This window comes from Urocitellus parryii, chromosome 6 (assembly GCF_045843805.1).
Source record: "Urocitellus parryii isolate mUroPar1 chromosome 6, mUroPar1.hap1, whole genome shotgun sequence".
Taxonomy (NCBI): Eukaryota; Metazoa; Chordata; class Mammalia; order Rodentia; family Sciuridae; genus Urocitellus; species Urocitellus parryii.
Genome location: NC_135536.1, coordinates 132,213,584 through 132,232,661, shown reverse-complemented (window position 1 = coordinate 132,232,661; position 19,078 = coordinate 132,213,584). Strand labels below are relative to the sequence as shown.

Below are 19,078 nucleotides of genomic sequence, written 5' to 3'. Positions count from 1 at the left end.
TGGCCAGATGTTTAGTGAGCACCTGAGTGCCAGGCCCACGCCACCCCTGCTTCCTTTCACTTAACAGCTTTTACTAGGCCCCAGTACACGTCAGATCTAAAAGAAGAGGACGCCGTCCTGGCTCCTGAGGCGCTCGCGGTCCTCCAAGGCGAAACAGTCGAGTGGGCAGGTTTGGTCCCTCTAGTGGGCGGCTACCACCCCACTGAAGGCCCCTGCCCCAGGCACGCCAGAGGACTGGAGACTTAGGTTGCAGGGAGCGGCCGCAGGCCCTGACCGGGGAGTCCAGCGGGCCCGGCGGGGGGGATCCGGTGGGGGCCGCGGGGTCCCTCGTAGCCCTGCGCGGCGCCGGCCCCGCCCCGCCCGCCGCCGCCGCCGGCCCCGCCGCGCACCCGCCTCAGGCGGGAGGCGGAGGCCGGCCCGCGCCGGGCAGCCCTTCGGCCGCACCGCCCTGGCCGGTGCCCAGGTCCGAGTCCCTTCCGCCCGCGCCCCGCCCGCGCCCGGCCGGGCCCTGCCGCCGGCGCCCGCCCCCGCTCCGCCCCCGGAGCCGCGGCCCCGCCCGCCGCCGCCGTCGCCATGTTGTGGCGCCCGCAGCCGGCGCTGGGGACGCGCGCGGCTGAGCCCCGGGCCTGCAGCCGCTGCCGCCGCCGCCGCCGCCAGGTAAGCGCCCCCCGGGCCCGGGCCGGGCGGGACTGCGCCGGGGCCGCCTCCGGGTCGCCTCAGCGCAGGCTAGGGTCGAGCGGCACCGGGACCGAGCCTGCGCCCGCGCCCGGCCGGGCCCTGCAGCCTGCGGACCCTGCCCGCCGCCCGAGGCGGCAGCCACTGCCTGGACGGTCGCCTGGTGGGCCCGGCCGCCACCCAACCCAGCCCCCGGCCGCGGCTACCGGCCCCTTCCGCCGCGGTGATCGCCGCTCCGGGCGGGCCGGGCGCGCCGCTGTCCTCCCTGCGCGGGACGGGCGGCCGCCCTAGGAGACAGCCCGCGGCCCCCCGCCCGGGCGGGGATAACGGTGCCACTTTGCCCCGCCAGGACTCCCTGTCAGCCCGACTGTCCCTGCCACCCGAAGAGCTGGCGCCGTCATGGGGCAGGCACTTCGAGGATCGACCCTCTTCGCGCCCCTCCGCCTCCCCTCCCCTCCCCTCCGCCCAAGTTCTGACCCGGAGAAGGTTCTCCCGGAGCAGACAGGTATTCCTGCTCCAGAGTTAGGGTCCTCTGGGGAGAACGGTCCTGTTGATTAGAGTAGAAATTGTCTCTCTGCAGGGACTCTTCTTGCCAACCTGGGGGTTGGGGGAAGGCTCAGTGTGACCCGAGGGAGGACAGGGGAGCGTCTGCTGGGCAGATGGCCTCCTGGCCTTGGATCAGCGTTTGTGAGGGGGAGGGGTCCCTATGACTTTAGGTGTGCCTGCTCTTGAGAATCGCAGGATTATTAGAGCTGTTCAGGGATTTTTAACTTTTTTCCCCCCAGTAGGCCGGAGGTGACATTAAAAGTGCTGGATTGGAATAAATCCGCAGGCCCACCCAGGGAGGCTTTTTTTTTTTTTTTTTAAAGCATCCAGGACTATCCTGGATTTGGGGTGGGAGGCGGGTAGAATGATTTTTACCCCAGGGTTTTCCCACTTGCTTTCAGTCCTCTGTTCATGTAGGGCCTGTAGGGCACTTCTGTCAAGTGTACAGTGTGGCTAAGCACACAGGATGTGGACACATAGGTGCTTGGCCTGGTTGGTACCCCATGGGATTTCAGGGATCTATTTCCTAAAACTCACAGGTAAATTACACAGTGAAGGAGAGGAAGAAATGTCAAGCTACTGGGATATTTTGACCGTTTTCCAATTCTTCCAGTGATCATGACTGATTCATTTAGTTAAAAAAAAGAATTTTTTTTTTTTTTGAGATGGGTTCTCATTGTGTGCCCAGGCTGACCTCCAGCCCCTGAGTTCAAGTGATCCTCTTACCTCATCTTCCCAAGTAGCTGGGCCTACAGGCAGGCACTACCATGCCTGACTGTAAATTTTTATTGAGCACTTATTACATGCCCATGACTGAGCTGGGTGTTGGGGGGTATTGAGGTAAACCAGAAAGACACCACCTTTTAGTTTTGGAGCTCTTAGCCTAGTTCAATAATTAGTAACAAAGAAAATTCATTCAGCAACAAATATTTGTCAACAAATGTGTGCAAAACATTGTTGTAGATGCAGTGAATAAAGCAAGCAAAATAACTGCCCTTGAGTTTTCATGCTAGTGTGTGTGTGTGGGGGGGGTAGACAATAAAATATGTAATACAAATATCATGTTAAAAAGTGCTAACCGCTAAAGAGGAAAACAGGGAAAGAGAATCTGAGGTATCAGGGGTGGTGGGGGTTGAATTTACACTTAAGTGGCCTGGGTTTTTTTTTTTTTTGGTTGTTGTTATCAAGCCAGGGCCTCCTGCTTCACTGTTGAATTACATCCCAGCCCCAGAAGGTGTCTTTGGAATAAAACTTTGAAGAAAGTGGTAAACTAATAATTTCAAACTGGGGAGAAGGAAGTAAAAGAGATTGATTTGAGTGGGGGGCTTTGGGGAAGGTTTCCCTGAGGAAGTGACATTTAGGCCAGAACCTGAGAGGGTTAAGAGTTAACCATGTGTGGAACAGTAGAGGTTGGCAAGTTGGAGGAAGTGAAAGAGGCCTGTGGGTCTGGAGGAGGAAAGGGAGTGGGGTGAGGGGAGAGGGGAGATAAATTTCTGCAGAGAGGTATGGCGGGTCACAGCGACCAGGCCTGAGGGAAATGCTTTCCCTCTTTAGTTTGGATTGTGTCTCTAGTGTAATTAGGAACATTTACATTTTAAAAGGTCTCTGGCCCCATGCAGGGAATGTACTTTGAGATAAGCCGGTAACGCCAGGGTGGTTTCTATGCTGAGTGTCCTAACTACCTGATCTGTTTGAAAAAGTCTTAAGCAGTCCCTGGGAGATCCTTTTCCTTTGTGAGTGGGCTTTACCCAGCTTTCAGAAAGGGAAGGGAAAACTGAATTGGTGTTATGGAGTGCCTGCTAGGTGGGAGAACCGATTTTAATGATTTTTGTATATGCAATCATATTTAATTTAATCCTCTCTGTTCTCTAGGAGAAAGGTTATCATACCTATTTTACAAGGAAACAAGCCCAAAGGGGATAGATGATTTATCCAAAGTCACATTTGTTACAGTCTTAAATTCAAACCCATGTATCTCTGATTCCAGAACCTACTGGTGGTTCTGGAGCCTGACCATTGAAGTTTGTATTTTATTTCTGCTACTTACTAACCAAAAGATCTTCAGTTATTTAATCTATCTGTCCCTCAGTTTCCTCATCTTAAATGCAAATAAAAGTCCCTACCTTATAAGATCGTTGTGCAGACCAAATGAAGCCCTGTAGATAGTTTAGCTCTTAGTTTAAATGTCAGTTGCTATTATTTAAATTTTTAAAATGTCCAGGCTAAAAATAAATAAAATATCCATGCTGCTTCCTAGTCATGTTGTGGTCATTTTGGATAAGATTAAATATATAGATAATTCAGTTCCTGAATTTTGTGTAACTATCTTTTTCTCTCCACTTTTCTTGATAACTTAATGCTGTGTTCCAATATGATCAATCATTCAACATTGATCTCTTATTTCATGCTTTGACACTGTACTAGAAGTTGTGGATACAAAGTGACTTCCTTCTTTCCAGGAGCCCAGAATCCAGGAGAAGTCAAATAAAGAAAGTGCTACAGTATATATTTAAATTCTCTATTACAGTTGTGGTTAAAGAGCTGTTGGGAAAAGTAAGAACAAAATACCTGGTGAAGTCAGGAAGGCTTCAGGGAGAAGGTGACTTTTGAAATGGGCTTTGGAGCAAGATAGGAGTTTTGCAGGCCAATAAGATTGAGCAAAGGACATTCTAGGCAGAGAGAGGCATAAATATGAAAATGCAGAGCAATGAGAGGTCCTGTTGTCTGGGAATGAGGCTGGAAGGCTGACTAGGGGTTGTGAAAAGCAGATCAAGGATTTTGGACCATGGGGAGTACTGGAAAGTATTAGGTACATCAAATTCATTCTGTGAGGGGTGTTGTAGTTACAAAGTCGTTATAGGTGTCATCATAAGGCAAATTTTTATCTGTGGGATCACTGTGCTATAGATCTGGTTCTCAACTTTGTAGACTACAAATTTAGTTTTGTAGGGTACTCAGTTGATTGGGTCCAGGGAGACTGACTCACTCACCAAACTTGGAAGAGACTGATGAATAAACTTAGGATATTAACTGACCATGAGAAATGAAACTGCTGAATGACAGATGTTTCTGTCCTTTGGCCATTCCACCCCTCCCCCCTTTTCTGGCCAGGGCTGGGACACTAACAAACTCTCACTCCTCAATTTGTTTGTTTCTCTCAGACTGCTTAAAAACCAATCCTTTCTCCGAACATAATCATTCCTTACGTACTATTCGATGTAGTCAGCAGTCATTATTAATGGATAGAATGAGTGATTCTGTATAATTGGGTGATTGTGAAACTTAAGAGGAGGAATAACCTCCCCCACCCTTGTCTCTGAACCCAGGGCCTCATACATTCTAGACAAATGCCACACCACTGAACTACCTCCACAGCCCTTTTTATTTTATTTGGAGACAAGGTCTCTCTAAGTTGTTGAGGCTGGCCTCAAACTTGTGATCCTCTTGCCTTAGTCTTATGAGTAGCTGGGATTTACAGTCACGCACCACTACGCCTGGTAGGAATAACTTTTTAGAAATATCCAAAAAGGAAGTTCCTAGATTTGGGTTAATGGAGAAGGTATGCAGATTCTAAGTTGTATGGGTAATTTTGTGGTGTGGGACACATGTATTGAAAACTGTTCTGGGAGCAGAGGTCTGTGAACTCTAGGAGCTGGTAGGGAGTTTTTGGTTGCACTTGGAGAGATTATTTTAGAATTATTGTCTTTTCTACATAGTGAAGTAATAATTCATGCCCTTAACCTGCTCAGTCACTGGGTGAGCTTTCCTATTGGACTGGAATTTTCATGAAGTTGAACTTTATGTTATATTTCTTCTGCAATAGTGGGAAGAGTAATATAGACCCCCTAGAGTTTAGAATCTTAAAAAAAAATTAACCACAGGAGGTGTGCTCGGCTACTGAGTTACATCCACAGCCCTTTTTATTTTTTATTTTGAGACCAAGTCACTAAATTTCCCAGGCTGGTCTTGAATTTGTGATCCTCCTGACTCAGTCTCCCTAGTTACTGGGATTACAGGTGTGTATCACTGTGCCTGGTTTAGAATCTTTATTTTTCTTTAGTGAAAAATAAGTCCAAATAGATTAACACAGATTTTGGGTTAATTATTTTGCTTTTGAAACTAAAAATAGGGATTCCACCTCTTGGGTCCCCTTCTTCCTCCGGGAGAAGTCTTTTCTGCTGTCCTTTAATAAATTTCTAATTTCTACTCTGGAAAAAAAAAGAAACTAAAAATAATTATGCAAGAAATACATATTCAAGCCACACACAGTGGCACATGCCTATAATCCCAGTGACTTGGAAGGCTGAGGCAAGAGTATCACAAGTTCAAAGCCAGCCTAGGCAATTTTTTTTATATTTATTTTTCAGTTGACACAACATCTTTATTTATTTTTATGTGGTGCTGAGGATCGAACCCAGCACCCTGAGCATGCCAGGAGAGCATGTTACCGCTTGAGCCACATCCGCAGCCTAGGCAATTTAGCAAGGCTCTAAGCAATTTAGTGAGACCCTGTTTTAAAATAACAAGAGCCCCCTGGGTTCAATTCCCAGTAGAAAAAAAATAGAAATACATATTCCTTTGGGAGATTTAGGAAATATAGATGGCTATACAAAGGAAATAAAGCTCACTGATAAATAGAGCCATTGTTAACATTTCAATATTTTGGTATTTGTATTAGGCCTTTATCTCCATCCCTATTTATACATGTATGTTTAACTTCTTTTCTTACAAAAATAGCAACATCCTGAATAGGAGAAAGTTTTGACAGTTGATGTCCATGCCGTAGAGCAATTGCATGTACCCAGAATCTGAATGTTTTCATTTGTAGGCATCTCGTCTGGTACCTTCCCCTTTGCTTGCTATAGGGATGCAGGATATAATATTAATTATCTAATTACATTTGAGAATTTTTTCCACCCAACCATTTGCTTTTACTTAACAGCAGGGAAATAAATGTATGTTGAAATAACAATAGATCCATTTTATGAGTCCCAAGAAAAGTTAATGAATAGTTTTCAAGTTTGAGGTCACCAAAGTTTGGATTGTCTTCTGCTAACTGTGACTTTGGTTAGGTTCCTTACCATCTACATTTTAGATTCTGAAGATGTGTTTATCAAGAGATAATGGTGAGCCAGGTGCAGTGGCACACACCTGTATTCTTAGGGACTCAGGAAGCTGAGGCAGGAGGATCACAAGTTCTAGGCCAGTCTCAGCAATTTAGGGAGACCCTGTTTCAGAAGAACTGGGGCTGTAACTCCTCAGAGGTTAGAGTATCTCTGGTCTCAATCCCCAGGTTAAATGAATGAATGAATAAATGAATGAATGAATGAATCAATCAATCAATCAATCCTCCCCCTTTCTCTCATTAACTTATACCAGGGAATGAAATGGGTGTGATATCTGTATGTATGGTTGGTTGTGGGAGGACTGCCACAATGTTGAGTGAAGAAGAGGAGTGTGTCTGATCCTGGTCAGGAACAGTTAACTCCTGCTCTCAAATCAGTATGTGTTTGGGTGGTGGGGGAGGGTCTTGGGATTTTAACTTGTATCTGTTTTTAAGAGCTCCAGGATTATTGGGGCTCCTTTGAAGATTCTGAAACTTTAAAATGTTTTTAAATCTTTATTTTAACTGTAACTCCTCCTTCCAGTGGCGGCATTAAGAATCCTCCACAAAAACAAATTCACATGCTTATCCAGAGAATGTAAGAGTGGCACCCCAAGTCTAACTCAGAATAGCCTTGATTCCACTCTGTAAGACAGAGTTTGCCATAAGATCTTCTTACCTCTGAGGGATGGAATTAGGGTGGTTATTATGTTAGCTTTTTTTTTTTAAATTATAGATGGATACAATGCCTTTATCTTATTCATTTATTTTTATGTGGTGCCAAGGATCAAACCTAGTGCTTCATACATGTGAGGCAAGCACTCGAACACTGAGTCCCAACTGAAGCCCCTATTACATTAATATTTATGTATATTTTCACTATTATTTGAATTTTATACAGGCTTCTATCTTGTCTTTACAAAAACAAAGGCGTTTATAAAAAGCGCCTGGTAAATCTGTTTTCATTTCAGAGACAAACATCGAAGGCTCTAAATCAAAAACTCATTGCCTAGAACTGTGCCCCTCTAGAAGAGGTATGATGTTGGAATTGCCTATACCTCCTAGGTCATTCTCGGGGGGTGGGGGGATTCTTTTGTGGCAGCCCAACCTGCCAGTTGCATTAGGCTAGCACCTCTGATTGGGATAGTCCCTAAATTCAGATGAGCAGAGTGTGACTTGGCTTCTAGGTTCATTTGTTGGGATTTTTTGTTTGTTTTTTTTTTTTGCAGTACTGGGGTTTGAACCCAGGAGTGTTTTACCTTGGAGCTATATCCCCAGCCCTTTTTAAAAATTTTATTCTGAGACAGGGTCTTCTAAGTTGTTCAAGGTCCAGGCAGGCCTAGATTTTGTGATCCTCTTGTCTTAGCCTTACAAGTAGCTGGATTATAAGCATGTGTCACGCACCTGGCTGGACACTTTCTTTAGAGGAGCCATGGGTCTTTTGTGGACCATTGGGTTCAGTCTCCCCCAAACCCATATGGAGTGGCTAGAGGTTTTGGTGTTATTACTTGGGGGCTAAGGGACTATAAAGAGAGGGAGTTCCATGTAAGCCTCACATACCTTCCTGGGATTCCCTCCCTTTTGGGTCTCAGCCCATCCTGGGGTGAAGTGGGGTCTGCATCTTCCTTCTTCTAGTCTTTGGATGCAGGAACATTTTACCCACACTGTCCTTGGCAAGCTGGAGCTGAGTGGGAGGCAGTGGGATGAACTGTGGCTCTACTTTTATTTCCCAGGTTTGCTGCAGTTTATAGCATTCTACTCCTTTCTGCTAATTTAGTTTCTGAAGTTGAATGTGTTCCTTTAGCAAGCCAAAGGGCAGAGTGAGGCCATTGAGAGGGGTTTTGAAGGTATTTGTCCATTGTAACTGCAAACCATTTCCGGGCTGTTCCAGGGTCTGAAAACACATCTGAGGCAGAGCTTTGGCATTTTCAGAGGGGTGGGCACTGAGCAGCTGTTCAAATTCTTCTGGGCTTGGACGGACTGCTTACTGTCTTATCTTTGTGAGACAGACCTCCAGGCCTAAATCAAACTAGCTGAGATTGTAAAACTTCATTGTCTAATATTTCATTAAGGCTATAAATCTCAGGCCCTTAAAAATATTACATGTGTGATTAATATTACTGTTTTCTTAATTAGAATTACTTGTATTTAAAATTCTGCAGGGCCTCTTTGCAACTGGGCCATCATTGATCTGTAATCTACAGTTGGGTGTGAAAGGCCTACCCTGGGCCCAACTCAGAGCTGATGCTCTGTGGAGCATAAAAGAATCAAGCGAGATGAACTTTGCCCTCAGGGGTTCTCCCACTGAAAGCAATTAGAGAACAATTTGCTTCTAGACCAAAAGTGTCTTAAGTGGGCTTTCTTTCTGAGGATGGTGGCTACTCACCACAGGTCACTCTTTGAGGTGACTGGGGTTACGTTTGGGGAACATTTTATAGTATAAAGATGGATTGAACAGCCATTTGGGAGGAGTTGTGGTAGTGATGTAATCTCATCTTTCATTACTTCACTTATCTCTGCTTGACACTGTTTCCCATAGTGCCTGCACTCTGTAGTAGGAGGGATCCCCTGTCGCCAAAATATGAACTCCAGGACCTACCATTCCACCATTATACTCTATTCCTAAGTCTAAGACTTTTGCCTTTCCAGTTTAGAGATCTCTTTTAAAATATTTACACCCCTTGGGAGAGGTCATACTCTTAGTAGTTCATCAGCAATCAGTAGCTTTAATTACCAGGAATTAATTAAAATCAACTGAAACAAAGACTGGGACCCAGGCAGACACCTGGGGGCAAGGGTGTCTGAAGGGACACACTCTTTCATGACAGGAGAGAAGTGAAGGCAGCAAAAGAAACTTTTCATGCAAATCAGTTTCTGCAGGCAGTGCTGCAGAGACACCTCCTTGCTGATACTGGGCCCATCTGATGGTCCTGTTGGCAGAAGAATGGGGTATAGAGTGGGATAGCCCCAGTATAGGGGCTTTGTAACAGAGGTAGAATTTGAGGGGAGCCTGCAAGGGTTGGGAAGATTGTTTTTGTTATTTTTTGTCTTATTTAAAAAATAACATATGCCCAGGGTTAAAAAAAAAAAGGAAACATTAAAGGAGAAAACAGATCCCTCATAATTTTTCCTGATTGATGGATGAGATGTAGAGAAGAGTAAATTTCTTTTCTTTCCTTTTTTTTTTTTTTGATGGTACTGGGGATTGAACGCAGGGCCTCATTATTAGGCATTGGCTCTACCATGGAACTACAGCCTCAATCCCTCTATCATCTTTTTTTTTTTTTTTTTAGGAGTCTATTTTTTTATTTTATTTTTTTATTGGTTGTTCAAAACATTACATAGTTCTTGATATATCATATTTCACACTTTGATTCAAGTGGGTTATGAACTCCCATTTTTACCCCGTATACAGATTGCAGAATCACATCAGTTACACTTCCATTGATTTACTTATTGACATACTCATGTCTGTTGTATTCTGCTGCCTTTCCTATCCTCTACTGTCCCCCCTCCCCTCCCCTCTTCTCTCTCTACCCCCTCTACTGTAATTCATTTCTCCCCCTTGTATTCCTCTATCATCTTTTAACTTCATTTTTTGTCTTTCTGTTTCTCAGGATAAATTGTCTTCAACTCATAGGTCCATTTGGGTTGGATTAATGAACTGGAAATACTCATTTCTGAATGTTTTCTCTTTTGTTAGACTTCTAGGCTGTTTTAAAAAAAAGGCTTTTCCCAAGATGGAATCAGTGGAGAAGAGATTTTTTGGTGTAATTAGCCTCTTTATTTTTTTTTATTTTTAATTTTTTTGGTACAAATCATGTCTTAAGATTGGTGTTTATGATGTATTCATTAATTTCTTCTTTTAGTTATAGTTAGACAATACCTTTGTTTTATTTATTTATTTTTATGTGGTGCTGAGGATTGAACCCAGGGCCTGGCATGCCCTAGGCGAGTCCTCTACCACTGAGCCACAACCCCAGCCCTTAATTAATTTCTTGAATAAATATTTGAGGGTATGCTGTGTACCAGGTGCTGTTCCAGGCACTGGGTAGGGAACAAAATTAAAATATTCCTCTCAAGGAACTCACTCTAGTGATTGTGAGTTTATAGACAATGAACAAGAAAAATATTAAGGATGAGAGATGGTGGAAAATATATGGAGAAAAATAAAGCAGGGATAGTGGATGGGGGTTTAGTAGACAGATTTCCTATTTTATTGGAGAAGTCAAACTAGAGAAGATGGTGCACACCTATAATCCTGGCTACTCAGGAGGCTGAGGCAGGAGGATTGCAAGTTCAAGACCAGCCTGGGCAATATAATGATAGCACATCTGAAAAATTAAAATAAATAAATACAATAAATAAGTCAGAGAAAGCTGGATCTGGTGGTACATGCCTGTAATTCCAGTGGTTTGGGAGGCTGAGGCAGGAGGTTCTTGAGTTCAAAGCCAGCCTCCACAATTTAGCAAGGCCCTAAGCAACTGAGAGAGACCCTGTCTCTAAATAAAATATAAAAAAAGGGCTTGAAACCAGTACTTTAAAAAGGGGTGGGGGGCACTGGGGATGTGGTTCAGTGGTTAAGTGCCCTTGGGTTCAATCACTAGTTTAAAAAAAAAAAGAGAAATATCACTGATGAAAAGATATTTGAGTTGAGGTCAGAAGGAGGTAAGAGAGAGAGAGCCATGCAAATAGGGAGGACTAATCAAAAGCCCTGGAGGCCAGAGTACTTAAGGTGCTTAGGAATAGTGTGAGGGAAAGAAGGTACAGGAGCAGAGGCCCACCCTGAAGATGGTCTGCTTCCTAGGTGTTTCTATTGTGCTTGCAGGGCTGAGGATCACTGGGTTGAAGGGTTAAATCAACCCTTCTCTGGATATTTGATGGAGAGATTTTAAATGGGTAACTGAGTAGGAGGCTTCAACCCTTTTAATGGGAAGATTATTTAGGGCCCTATTACTTAGGAATAACAGGAATCTTCCACAGTAATAAAAACTATTTTTTTTCAGTTTATGTACCGTTTCTAATTTGATTGCCTCATGTCTCTGGGCCTCAGTTTCCTTGTTTGTAGAGTAAGTGGCTTAAATTCAATAGTTTCCTAAAGTCTCCTTGGCTCTGAAAACCCTTGATGTTTCTGATCTTGGAAAAACCTCTAATCTAGAATACTGTTGTAGAACAATGTTTTCTAATCCTAGTCTTACAACATGCTAAGGTATGTCATAATTATGGCAAGGGCTAGAGCAAATGTCTCAATACCAAATTGAAGGAAAATTTGTGCCCTATCTAGTATGGGAAGATGAAGGTATTGGGAAATGTGAAATGTGAAACTGACCTCCCAGTTTAGAGCAAGTACAGGACAACTTGGTCCTTGGAGGCAGGCAGGAGCCCTGAGGTCTCATTTGAGAGCTAGTCCTAGCTCACTCACTGGTAAGACCATGTGAAATAGAAATAGTTGTAAACTGTAAAGCTCCCATACATCTACCCATGAATATGTAATTAATCTGGGAGAAGAAGCCATCCTGGGTTAGTGAAGCCTGATGCTCAGGATTGTTAGCTCCTCTCTGCAGACTAGCTGCATTTACTATCTGCATAGCCTTACAGAATCTTATTGCTGGAGGCACTGAAGTGATCCTGGAGTAAATAACCAGGTACTCTCTTTGGAGCACCTCTGAACTTATTTGCTATTGAACAGTAGACCCAAGACACATCCAGGCTCCTCTCATTTAGACATTATAGTGTCTGCTCATTAGTTTATGTTTTGAAATGTGAAGATGTGAATAAGAAAAGGAAAACTTCAGAAAAGTTATCCCTATTTCCCTTCTGTAGAATTGGGATAACTGGCTTCCTTCTCTTACCTTCCAAATTTTTCTGTTAATATTTTCTATATCTCACTGGGAATGTAACTCAGGGGTAGAGCACTTGCCAGAGGGGTGGAATTAAAAAGTCTCTATCTCCAATTTAGAACCCAAACTAAATGCTAGTCTGGCAAGGTTAAGACAAAGATGAGGTTAAGAATGCAGGATTAAAATAAAAAAGGGCAGAATTAAAAGTTCAAGGGTAAGATTTTGATTCTGTTATTTGTGAATACATATACCTGACAGCATTAGCCTGTCTTTCTGAACATTGACCAGTTAAATCTGAATCTTGATAGGTCATTGGCAAGGATTAGTAGTTTCCAAAATTCCCAAGGTGATTCTCAATTTGGTCACAACTAAAAACTATCTACTTCAGAAAAGTGGGTTCTGCCATTCCCCATTTTGTTTTATTTTATTTTATTTTATTTTATTTGGTAACGGGGATTGAACCCAAGGGTGCTTAACCACTGAGCTACATCCCTAGCCATTTTTATTTTTTATTTTGAGACAGGGTCTTACTAAGTTGCTTAGAGCTTAAGTTGCTGAGGCTGGCCTCAAACTTGTGATTCTCCTATTTTAGTCTCCTGAGTTGCTGGGATTATATTATTATGCACCATGGTGCCCTGCAGCTTTTTCATTTCTTTTCTTATTCTCATCTACTCAGTGCTTACCCCCTTTGCCTCTCCCCCACCTTATTTGATTTTCTCAGCTTACCTGCCACCTGTCCCTGTCCCCTGACTCTGTTTCCTCAGCTTTATCAGGCATCCTGAGCACTGGCGGAGAAGCTGTGTAGAGGGGTAAACTGGTTTCACTTGCCTTGCCTCTCTGTCCTCTGTGCATGCTTCCCATCAGTGAGCTACCAGGGCACACTGACGACATGTAAAGGAAAGCCTGCTGGCTACTGGGGTTGGTGGCAGAGTACTTCATAAACACATGCATTTGCTGTGTGAAAGGCAGTATGGTAAGAGCTTTACAAATATTAACTCACTGAATCTCTTTAATAGCCCCATTTTATATATGGGGAAGCTGACATGCAGGTGCAGCATCTTGCCCAATATTAAATGGCTAGTAAGCAGTTGAGCTGGGATTTGAATCTAGGTGGAGTCTGCTCTGAATTTCTGCATGATGATAGTGGGAGGGAAGCAGATCTGGGGCTGGGAAGAGTTTATTCTTTGACTGCCTTTGGGGCCTGCTTTTAATTGTTTGGAGATTTTTCTCAGAGTCTTCCCTGGAATGATTATTATTAGTTTTTAAACTCTCTTTCCTAACTTTAACATTTACCTTCAAACTCATTTAAAAAACATTTTGTTTTTCTTCTTTCCGTAGGTGGTGTTTGGACACTAGACCATGTGCCTAGGTAGTTTTTCCTTTCTCCGCAGCTCTACTCCCCCAGCAACGCTCACCACACCCTTGTTTTGAGAACCTCACTAAGGTATGATGTCTAGGCTGACCTGAGCTGGCCTTGAAGAGCTGAGTTTTGGACACAAGAGAGCTTTTCTGTTCCTTGGGTTTTGTTTTGTTTTGGTGCTAAAATACAACAAAATTTGTCATTTTAAAGTATACAGTTCAGTGGCATTAAGTATATTAATTCACATTTGTGCAACCATTACCATCATCCATCTCCATCCCATATTGAAACTCAGTATACATCAAACAACTCTACCCTACACCCCTGGCAAACACCATTCTATTCTGTTAGTTTACCTACTCTAGGGATGTCATATAAGTGGAATCATTCAGTATTTGCTTATTATGTCACTTAGCATAATGTCTGCAAGGGTCACCCATGTTGTAATATGTGTCAACTTCCTTCCTTTTTTTAAAAAATGGTGCTGGTGATTGAATCCAGGGCCTCACACATGCTAGGCAAGTGCTCTAGCCACAACTCCAGCCCCATGGCTATACCATTTTATATTCCCAACAACAGTGCACAAGGGTTCCAGTTTCTCACATTCTCATCAACAGTTTACTATTTTCTGGTGATTTTTTTTTTAAAATAGCCATCCTGATGGGCGTAAATATCCTCGGTGTTACCTAGTTGGACCCATGGAGTCCACCCAATAGGCTAGTTCCCTGTTGTCCTAGAATGTATAAAGTAGAAAAAATAATTTGACAGAGACTTCCATGTATTCCTCACCCTAATTCAACAGTTAATAATTTATGACCAATCTTGTTTGATTTATGTTCCCTCCCTGCTTTCTTCTTGCCCTGTGTTATTTTGAGGCAAATCCCAGACACCATATCATTGTATCTGTAAGCATTTCACTATGTATCTTAAAAGGGGCTTTGTTTTGTTTTGTTGAGATGTGGTCTCCAGGTTGGCCTAGAATGCCTGTTTCAGTCTCCTGACTAGTTAGAACTATAGTCACATACCATTGTTAGGATAAGGGCTCCTACTAATAAATTTTTTTCTGATGATAGAAAGGCACATAGAGTTGTACCTTTGAGAAGATTATTCCCTATCATTCTCTTGAATCAACAGGGACATATGCAGAGGGCACACATGAACACATGTGAACATTATATCTATTGCCATGTTGGGTTGTTCGGGGAAAGGCTGCCTTGGCTGGGGCCCTGATTTCCTGCAGAAAACTGACTGCCCTTAGATTGAAACAGTCTTTTTGGAGAGGCCATCCAGGTCTCTGTGAAGAGAAGAGGGAGGAAGAAGGGAATAAGGAAGAGAGTGAGAATGGGAGTAAGTCAGTAATACACCATGGAGAAAGGAATAGGGGGAAAAAGGATGAGAAAGAGAAGAGTACAGATGGTTCCCAGCTTTCTAGTTTGACTTTACAATGGTTTGAAAGTGCTGTGCATATATGCACACTTCCAGTTTTGAAATTTGATTTGTGTCTCTGGCTGTTGATATGTGATTTGCTGGGCAGTTCCCAGTCACAATTCCTAGTCAGCTATGAGATCATGAGAATGAACCACTGATATTCTTCAGTGTATTGTGTTGTTAGACTATGAGGTTTGATGTCTTAGTTTGTTTTCTGCTTCTATAACAAAATACCACAGACTGGGTAATTTATAGACAATAGAAATTTATTTAGCTTATGGTTCTAGAGGCTGGGAAGTCCCAGGATCAAAGGGCTACATTTGGTGAAGGCCTTCTTGCTGTGTCATAACACTGATAAAAGGGTTAGTGCGCATATGTGTGAGATACAGAATCTGGCCGAATTCATTCTTTTTATCAGGGAACTCACTCCTGCCATCATGAATCCATTCCTGAGGGTGAAACCCTCATGGTCTAATAAACTCTCAGAAGCCCCACCCCTTAATGCCATTACAATGTGATTTCTTTTCTTTTTGTCTTTTTTTTTTCTTTCTTTCTTTTTTCTTTTCTTTTCTTTTTTTTTTTTTTTTTTTTTTTTTGTGGGGAGGCAATACTAGTGATCAAACCCAGGGTCACTTAACCACTGAGCCACATCCTCAGCACTTTTTTATTTATTTTGAGTTAGGGCCTCGATAAGTTGCTGAGGCTGGCTTTGAACTCACAATCTTCTTGCCTTAGCCTCCTGAGCTCCTGGAGGCATGTGCCATCATGCGCAGCCTAAGTGCATTTTGACTTACAATATTTTCAATTTACAATGGGTTTCTAGGGGTATGACCCCATCGTAAGCTGAGGAATATATTCATATATGAGAGGACAGAAAGAGAGGAGAAGAAGAAGAAGAAAGGGAATGAGAAAGCAGAAGACCTGGGAGAGAATTTCTCCATTAGCCCCTTGCTTCACCAGCTCCTAACTCATGTAGAAATCTAAAGTAACCTGAGATACCTGAAGACTAATGGCATGCTCCTTTTTTTCACCTACAATCTTTTCACTTTTCGAATCTTTGGGACTGTCATTTCCTTGTGGTAGATGAGACTAGTGGTGGCTCAGAGTCTGGCAGAATGGCCATTTTCTCTTCTCAGGAGTTGAGGTCTGATTCCCAGCAGGTCTGAGGCTGTTAGGCTTTTTGGTTAAATCTGGGAGTCCTTACTCCCAAGAGATGATGCCCACAGGATGGCATGTGAGCAAGAAGAGTCCTGTACCTCTTTCAAGTCTCTGGGTCCTGTTCTCACAAATTGGAGTGCCCAAAATAATGATTAATCAGTTTCAAAGTAAGGAAAGGTGAAAGGAGTGAAGATTATAAATTATCCATATTTATCTAAATTCTCAGGTCTGTAAATTTTGCTGCCTATACCTAGTTTCTACTTCTCTGTTAACCTTGTAGTTGGGTATAATCCCAACCCCCTCTAGTTCTCTTTTTTTCTTCTAATATAACAACTTTATTGAGATATAATTCACATATCACACAATTTCCCCACTTTTTAGTCTGTTCACAGAATTGTATCCCCATGTCTTAAGATTCAAGACTCTGCCTTCCTCTTCCCTATGGTTCTTAGAGCTAGCTTTCCCATTCCACTGGTGTCACACTCATCAACACAGATCTCCTTATTGTGGGGGCCTTGGCCAGGAGGCATTTTCCACTGATAAAATATTTAAATCTAGCCAGGTACAATGGTGCCAGCCTGTAATGCCAGCAGTTTAGGAGGCTGAGGCAGGAGGATTGCAAGTTCAAAGCCAGCCTCAGCAACTTAGCAAGGCTCTAAGCAACTTAGCAAGAACCTGTCTCAAAATAAAAAATGAAAATGGCTGTGATGTGTCTCAGTGGTTAAGAGCCCCTGGGTTCACTCTCTAGTACCCACTCCAAAAAAACAAAAAAATCTAATAAGTCCTTGAAGGGGCCCAGGGTACATTTGAAAGGGCTACTTTTGTGTAGGTCCCTTCTCACTGCTGAGGTCCCATCAAGGTCTCAGTATTTATAAAAAATTTTAAAGGGCTGGGGGTGTAGCTCAGTGGAAAAGCATATGTTTAGCATGTGTGAAGCCCTGGGGTTAATCTCCAGTATATATGCTTGAGTGCGCATTTGCGCGAGTGCGTGCACACGCAAGTTTTAAAAGCTAAACACAGTATGTTGCATATTTGCCAAATGTTTAACCTGCTTGGGAATCTGTGAGTGTCCTTGAACAATCTTAGCTCTCAATAGATGAACCTGTCAAATTCTAATGGTGGATATCTTCTAGTAAACAGAATGAAACTTATAAACAGACAGTAAAGCAATGAACAATAATGTATGTCCAGTGGTGATTCATGCCAGGAAGAGAAACAAAGCATAGTAAAGAGCTAGAGATTGAGGGTGGGGATTGGTATCTCATGTAGGCTGGTAATGGAAAGTGCTAGATAAAGTGACATAGGATTAAAGACCTTAAGGACCTGAGGGAGTGAGCCACAGAGATCTGAGGCAAGAACCTTTCAAGTAAAGGAAATAGTGAATTCATTGGTCCTGAGGCAGGATGTGGCCAGCATGCTTGAGAAATGGTGAGGAGTCTTTGTGTGCTGGGAAACACTGGATATAAGGGAGGCATGTGGGAGATAGGCAGAAAAAAATGGCTTTTACTTGGGAGAAATGTGACAGCTTTGGAGGATTTTAAGGCAGGGTTGTCCATGATTTGATATAGGTGTATTTTTTTGTTTTTGTTTTTGTTTTGCAGTGATGGGATTGCATTCAGGGCCTCATGCATGCCAGGCAAATGCTCTACCATGAGCCACATACCCAGCTCCCTGACTTAGGTTTTCAAAGCAACATTTTGGCTGCTTCAGAATGACTGGTTGAGGCAAGGGCAGAAGCAATGTTACCAGTTAGCAGGCATTGGTGGGAATCCAGAAGAGATGATGATGGTGCGAGATGGCGAAAAGTGGTTAGATTTGGGTATATTTTGAAAGTAGAGTTCACAGATTTGCTTGCGGATTAGATGAAGGGTTTGAAGGAAAGAAAGGTTTTGGCCTAAGGAACCAGAAGGATGGCAGATTAGTGTTTGGAGCCTTGGTAGGGCTGGGCTCTCAGGTATTCTTTAGTCAGGTGAAACAGCTTGGGCTCACACACAGAGGCAGGAGAAAGCGAGAGGCCCCAGTATGATTAGGATAAGAGGTACCCTGGGAAATGGCTGGAGTTGGGTGGAGACCAGATCAGAATGGAGCTCCCTGTGAGACTGAGCAGTTGACCTCTATCTTGATGATGGGGATTTTGAGCAGGGACATTTTTAATCCAATGTGTGTTTCACAGCAACCATTCTGGCAGAGTGCATTGGAGGAATTAAACTGGAGCAGGGAGAAGACAACTGAAAAATGTTGTTTTGCCTGGGCCCATTGGGACAGCTATTTCCTGTACACTGCTGGGAATATTTTGGGCCATTTTTTGCTAATGGTTTTGAGCACCAGGTGTCTCATGAAATGAAACACTGGACACCGACTGACTAGGAACATCTGTGACTTGGGGCCACCTGACCTGTGAGCAGGCCTGGCTGTACTCAGGGTGGGGGAACTGTGATGTGTACATGGTGGACTTCTACTTTTCCACATTAGGAGTTAGTATATGTGTGGATCCATTAGCACTAGGTTAATTTGCTCAGCTGTTGCGGCTTAACCGGTTCAAGGACTCAGAGGTCCTTAAAGATAGTTTAATTTTACATATTAATTCAAGACCTTCCCAAGGTCTCCATGTAATCAGTTAGTGTCAGCAGAGAGAAGAGAGTTGATTCCTGTGGTTCACAATTCCTTATTATTTTGGCTTTGTCATTCCTGGTTGGGATTTCATTCTGAATCCAGGAACATAAGACTTTTTACAGTTTTATTTGATCTGGTCAAAGTTTCACTGAGCTCCCTTCATCACCACCTGTGGAATCAATGCCTCCCTCTGATCAGTGTTTCTGTCAGAGTCCAGGAGCAAATTCCTTCAGGTCTTGGGAGCAGAAGTATTCTCTGGACCTTGTTTGCTCATTCTGTCTTTCCTCTTGTCCAGCCTTCGTTTCTGGTCAAAAGAAGTGCCTCTGCCTGGTACCCAACTCAACAATGCTTCCT

At 43.3% G+C, this 19,078-nt stretch overlaps 1 protein-coding gene across 3 annotated transcripts in view; it reads left to right on the top strand.

Annotated features, from left to right (window-relative positions):
* Positions 1–582: 582 nt before the first annotated feature.
* Positions 583–19,078, top strand: part of Znf592 (zinc finger protein 592) — a 51,180-nt gene continuing 32,684 nt past the window's right edge. Inside the window, exons 1-3 of one of the 3 annotated variants that reach the window (XM_077800230.1) lie at positions 593–657; positions 1,025–1,180; positions 13,504–13,609. The gene's annotated coding sequence lies outside the window, so the exon portion shown is untranslated. Of the gene's footprint in view, positions 658–1,024; positions 1,181–13,503; positions 13,610–19,078 lie in introns of all 3 variants that reach the window. The other 2 variants (XM_026388243.2, XM_077800231.1) reach the window with 2 other exon arrangements.